The sequence below is a fragment of the Octodon degus genome, unplaced genomic scaffold (genome assembly GCF_000260255.1).
Source record: "Octodon degus isolate 3935 unplaced genomic scaffold, OctDeg1.0 scaffold00003, whole genome shotgun sequence".
Lineage (NCBI taxonomy): Eukaryota > Metazoa > Chordata > Mammalia > Rodentia > Octodontidae > Octodon > Octodon degus.
This window is the reverse complement of record NW_004524579.1, coordinates 7979569-7986113: the sequence shown is the minus strand read 5'-3', so window position 1 is coordinate 7986113 and position 6545 is coordinate 7979569. Positions and strand designations below refer to the sequence as shown.

General features: G+C 42.9%; 1 pseudogene; it reads right to left on the bottom strand.

Annotated features, from left to right (window-relative positions):
- Nucleotides 1-671: 671 nt before the first annotated feature.
- Nucleotides 672-1324, bottom strand: LOC101578551 (annotated as a pseudogene).
- Nucleotides 1325-6545: the final 5221 nt, after the last annotated feature.

Here is a 6545-nt window from a genome sequence, read left to right as displayed (position 1 = left end):
GAGAGGATGGTGATCATGAAGAAATCAAATAACAACAAAGGCTGGCGAGGTTGTGGGTGTAGGAATGTAAACTCATACAACCACCATGGAAATCAATACAGAAATTCCTCAAAAAACTGAAGCTAGACACTCCACTGCACCCAGTTATTCCCCTTTGGGTATCTTCCTCAGAGAGTTAAAGACAGCAACCACAGTGAAACATGGATGTCTACGTTTCTAGCAGAACAGCTCATAATAGACAAATCTTGGAAGTAACCTGTATGTCCACCAACAGACAAATGGCTAAAGAAAAAGCAGTTTTATACACAATGGAGTACTATTCTGCCATAAACAAAGATAAAATTGATAGATTTGTAGGACACTGGATGTACCTTGAGACCATAATGTTGAGTGAAATAAATCAGACATACAAGTTTAAATATCGTGTAGTTTTTTGATATATAAGAAACACAAAGGATAAACGATTTAAAGAACAAAATAAAAGATAGATAATAGGAATCAGAGAGATCTTTGCAGATGGGAAGGGGTTCAAGAGGTGGAGGGAGGTAGGAGAGGAGAGAAGTGAAAAGAATGAAGATGAGTATGTACCATCTCTGTAATCATTGTATATTGTAAACATGTACTAATATTTTTTTTTTTTGTGGTGGCACTGACATTTATTAGGATGTGCCTTAACACAGGTGCTGGGGCTTGCCCATAGTGCTCTTGATTTATAGGGCCTGGACATTCTGCCAGTTCTTCTTGAGCAGGGACACCAGGAAGTTGAGGTCAGATGCATGTTGTACACAAGCTCATCATCTGTCATCTTCATGTGACCAACAGCCACAGCCAGATACAGGACCTTCTTCATCTGGAACTTGATTGTGGACTTCACTTCATCAACTTTGACCACCATGTTTTCGTTATGGGTCAGCAGAGAAGGGAACTTGCCAGCCTTATTGAGGCCGGGTCCCAGGATTCGTGGGATCTGCTTGATCAGAGACTCGGAGGCCAGAAAGGCATCGTTCTTCTTGGCCAGCTTTTTAACCAGCTTCTTATTCTTGTTGAGCTTCTTCAGCACCTCGATGTCCATGTGGGGGATGTCCGCGGCCTTGGCCTCGTCGCAGTGCTGCTGGTCCCCCAGGATGCATGCGGAGAACATGGGGCAGGGCGTGGACTTCAGCCTGACGGTGCCCGAGAAGCACTTGTCCTTCTGAGGGTCATAGTTCTTCAAGCTGATCTGCAACTCCACAGTCTCTAAAAACTTCCGGTGCTTGTGCTGGTTCCTGGGCAGGACCTCGCACGCTGCCTCTTACAGAGTGCTGTGGGAAACTTTGCTACTCATGTTCCTTGTGCTGAGGAAACCGGAAAAGATCTACTAATAAATTTTTTTTTAATTTAAAGCAAAAGAAATTGCCATAAGTGTTTTGACCCAGCTGAGGACATTAAGGCAGACATGAAAATACAACTGACACAACAGAGGACTTTCTGAACTACCTCAGAACATGGCAAGCACAGTGGGATGAATGAGCTCAAAGTGAGAAGGAGTATTTTGAGGGAGGCATATGACAATACTTTTTTACTGTTCTAATTCTTTAAGCTTAAACATTCATTATACTTTTATCACATTTTGTATGGTTACATGGTTGCATGGATGTATGGGAAAGTGGCTAGTGGGTGGTTTGACTTGAAATGTGAATATTAGAATGAAGACAAAATAAATTTTGCAGTTAATTTTTAGAAAAGCATCAGAGCTGGCAATGGAGCTCAGTGACAGATAGTTGTCCAGCATGCTAGAGGCCCCAGGTCAGGTCCCCAGCACAAGAAGTGAGGCACCTAGCATAGGGCCATCAGCTGTCTGTGGGCCATCAGAGAGCACAGCTGAGTGACAGCCTTGAGCTGGAGATTTGAAGTCACTGTGAACAAGTCAGATAGTTTGCACCAGCCAGGGGCACTTTCTCTTCAGGAGAGATGCAGCAAAGCTCTGGGTCCAGAGACCCAGCCTCAGAATAGCTCATGCAGATCACTTAGAAATATACCCCCAAAACAAGAACTAATGGGGAGCCAGTTCATGAGCTCCTAGGTGACTCTAAGAGAACTAACCTATAAATCATAGGACTCAGGAAAGGGCTGGGTAATGAAGCCAAAGATATATTTTAAAAATGTATTTACTGCATGTATTTGCAGAAAACTTTGCAAATCTAGAGATTAAAATAGACGCCTTATTAATGAAACATTTAGAACCTAAACAAGAAAGAAGATCTCTATAATGAAACCTATAGTATACTCTAAAGGAAGAATAATACAGAGGACATTAGAAAATTGAAAGACACCCCTGTTTCTGGATAAGCAGAATCAATATTGTCAAAATGGCTACATTACCAAAATATAGATAGATAGATAGATAGATAGATAGATAGATAGATGTAATGCAACTCCAACCAAAATACCAATAGAATTATTCACAGAACTAGAAAAACAATCCTGAAATGTATATGAAACCAAAAGAGACCCTATCAGCCACAGCAGTCCTGAGCAAAAAGGGCAAGAAGGCGGCATCGCCATCTCAGATTTCAAGTCATAATATAGAGCTACAATAACAAAAATGGCATGGCATGAGCATGAAAAAAAGACACAGGCCAGTAGAACAGAACAGAAAACACAAGCAGCCCCATCTGATCGTTGGCAAAGGAACTAAGAATACTACTGGAGAAAAGACAGCCTCTTTACCAAATGGCGCTGGGGAAACTGGTTCTTCACATGCAAAAGAATGAAGCTAGGCCCGTATCTCTCACCAGGTATTAAATCAAATCAAAATGGATCAGAGACTTAGATAGATGCATAAACAGAAACACTGAATCTGCTGGAAGATAAAAGGAGGTAAAGTACTTGGGGGTGTGGGCACAGGCAAGGGTTTTCTGAATGGAAAGCCAATTCCCCAAGAAATAATTCTAAGAAAAACCAATTAGGAGTATATTAAATTTAAAAGCTTCTGCACAGCAAAGGAAAAAAATTGGCAGGGTAAAGAGACAACTTACAGAAAAAGAAAGAAAATCTTTGGCATATCATCTTGTAATAAAGGACTATCTAGAATATAAAAAGAACTCAAAAAATTAGACCACCAAAAAAAAAAAAAAAACTCAATCCAAAAAAAAAAAAAAGGTCCACTGAAATGAATACACACTTCTCAAAAAAAAAAAAAAGTATAAATGGTTAAGTAAATCAAGACATCTAAAACAAAACAATAATGTCCAGCATCTTTGGCCATTAAGGAAATGCAAATCAAAACAGCCCTGAGATTCTTACCCCATTAAGAGTGGCTATGCTTTAAGGACTCAAAAAACAAAAAATTCTGATAAAGATGTGGGAGAAAAGGAAAATGTCCACACTTTTAAAGGGAATATAAACTAATACAACCACTATGAAAGTAAGTTTGGAGATTCAAAAAAAAATCTAAAAATAGAAATTCCATTTCACTCTGTGTTATATCTTCTGGCTATCTCCTAAAAGAGTTAGAGGCACCATATGATAGGAATGTGTGCATAATTATGTTTATAGCAGTGTAATTCACAATAACTAAATTATAGAAACAGCCTCAAGCCTGATCAATGGGTGAATGAAGGAAACGTTGTATAGATACACGATGGGGATTTACTCAGCCACATACATCTGAAACATTTGTAAGAAAATGAATAGAAAAAAAAAATGAATGGATCTTCAGACTCCAATGTGAAATAAGACACAGAAGGTTAAATGTCACATGGATGGTCTTACGTAAAAATTCCAGATGTGAATAATTCTAAGAACAAAATAAGAGTGATAGGCATGGTAGAATATTTACAAAATTAAAAGAGGCTGGGTGTGCTGGCATACATGTATAATTCCAGCACTCTGGAGGCTGGAACAGAAGGACCACTGCAAGTTCAAGGACAGCCTAGACTACATGGTGAGACCCTGTTTAAAAAAAAAACAAAAAAAAAAAACAAACTGGCTGGCATGGTGGCCCATGCCTGTAATCCCAGCACTTGGGAAGCTAAGGCAGGAGGATTGCCATGAGTTTGAGACCATCCAGGGCTACAAAATGAATTTAAGGCCAACCTGAACTGCACAGTGAGACCCTGTCTCAAAGACTAAGAAAAAGAAATTACAAAAGAGATGCCAAGAAACAGGGAAGTAGACTTTGGCGATGGGGAAGAAGGGAAAGGTGGGAAAATGAGAAACTATTGTGATGGAGGGCCAGCGAGATAGCTCAGCAAACTAAACTCTTACTTTGGCAAGTACAGGGACAGGGGTTCAATTCCTGGTCCTGCATGCTGTGCCAGTCCCCTCTCCTGAGGTGCGAGAGTCCAGGCATGGTGATGCATGCCCGTAATCCTAGAGCTGAGGGTGGCTAAAAACAGGAGGATCACTACGAGTCTGAGGTGCATAGTGAGATCCTGTACCAAATACATAAAATGAAAAAAAAAAAAAAATCACAGTGGGTACTGATATCTCAAAACATTGTGTACTCCTCGCTGCTATTAGAAATTACAGTTGCTATTAAATCTAAAGCTATGGGCTGGTGAGATGGCTCAGTGGTCTAAAGCACCTGCTTAGAACAAGCTTAGCAAAGCACAGGGACCGCAGTTCAATCCCCCAGCACCACATGCCAGCCAGCCCCGCCCCCTGGTGGACTGAGCTGGCCACACACACACACACACACACATAAATAAATAAATAAATTTTTTAAAAAAAATCTAAAGCTAGAGCTTGTCAGTTAACATGGCAATGACACAAGGTCTACTACTGAATCATGATAGACATATTGTTTTTGTCAACGTCCTTCAATGTTATTGCTTTCCTCTGTGTTTTGCTTTGCGTATTTAAAACATTATTCTGGGAAGGAATCAGAATAGCAGGCTTCCTTAGGCTCACACAGGAAGTCAGCGGCTCAGACGCGCCGGGATGACAGCCTCTTCTCTCACGGAGCCCATCCTCTCCCGACAGCCAGCGCTGAGCCCTCGTGAAAGGACCGCAGTGGTTCCCTGGCAGATCCAGGAAGCCGCCCAACCCATTGAGTCCCATGACTCTGTGCAAACTGTTCTGTCCATGAAGCTCCATAGAAATGGGGCCGGGGCCAAGGAGCGAGAACAACGCTGTCTACAGAACGCCTGAGACAGGCCTGGGGGAGGGGCACTGTTCACTGTAGACTAAGACTACAATGACAAACCAATAAATGTCTAATCAAACGTTCTACCCGAATATCAGCTGTCCAGCTCTTCTGCTATTACATGTAACATTCATCAATAGGTTTGCATTTGAAAAAAAGAAAAAGAAATCACAGATCATTCTCACCTTGCAAAAGAAAACACAAGTAAACATGACTATGAAGAAGATCAAAAGTTACTCCTGGCCAAGTACTTTCAAAAGCAACATCGTACAACTATTTGATGGAATGAAGACTGTCTGGTACAGGTTTGCCCGTTTGGAAGGGTGCCAGCTGGGCTCAGAACTGAGAAGGTGCGCTTAGGCCTTGAGTGTGGGCCGAGAGGAGCCTCTGGGGGTGACCATCCTCCACCCTCTCGTGCCCTCTGTCAGCCTCGCTCCTCTCTCAAAAACATTAGGAAGAGAACCTTGGAAAAACTGATCCTGGAGCTCAGCTACAAAAATAAACATCTAAAAATAAAGAAATTTTTGATCTAGAATTGACAGGTGAGAGGCGAGTGTTCACACCTACATAGGAAGGAGGTGGAGAGACTTGATTTCCCTGGCAGTCGATAATAAAAGTCATTAGAAATTCATCATAAAACAGCAACAACACAGGCATAGAGAGATTAATAAAACAATACAAATCCCCAAACCAGATCCATCTACTATATGCTTAAGATGATGTTAAAACCAGTGGACAAATTGTAAGTCATCAAAGGATGACCTTAGAACTTCCACACATATCCGACCAACCCCAGGCCCTGCGAGTGTGAGAGAGAGCTTCTACTCTGTCCTGCGCCAGCCCAACGCTCCAGACCCAGGCCCGCCACGTGAGAGAGTCACTTCCCTGCCCGGCCAGACCCAGCGCAGCCCGCTCTCTAAGGGAGAACTTCCTCCCGTGTCTTGGGCGCTCCATATCCCACGGACCTCAGGCCCTGCGAGTGTGGGGGAGAGCTTCTGCTCTGTCCTGCGCCAGCCTGCCACTCCAGGCCCAGGCCCACCTGACCAGACCCAGCACAGCTTGCCATCTGATAAGAACTGGTGCTGTGCTCCTGGGAGTCCTGCAGACCCACCAAAACACAAAACTGGTGAGTGTGTGGGAGAGCTTTTGGGCTCTCTCACCCCCGCTTCTCATACCCCTCCAGACCCAGCCCAGAACTAGCATACAGGCTTGAGGTAAAACCCTGCAGCTAAAGTCCCCACAGTGAGAGACTATGGTCAAATCCATACAGCTAATCCAGGAACAGATCATCTTACCAGAGGTGCACAGCAAGCCCACCTCCAAGGGCAACAACAGCAAGGAGCTGAGCACAGTAGCCTAACCCAAGCCAGGCACAACTGCATGAACAGAGCTTGGTATATCAGTACCTGAATTTCAT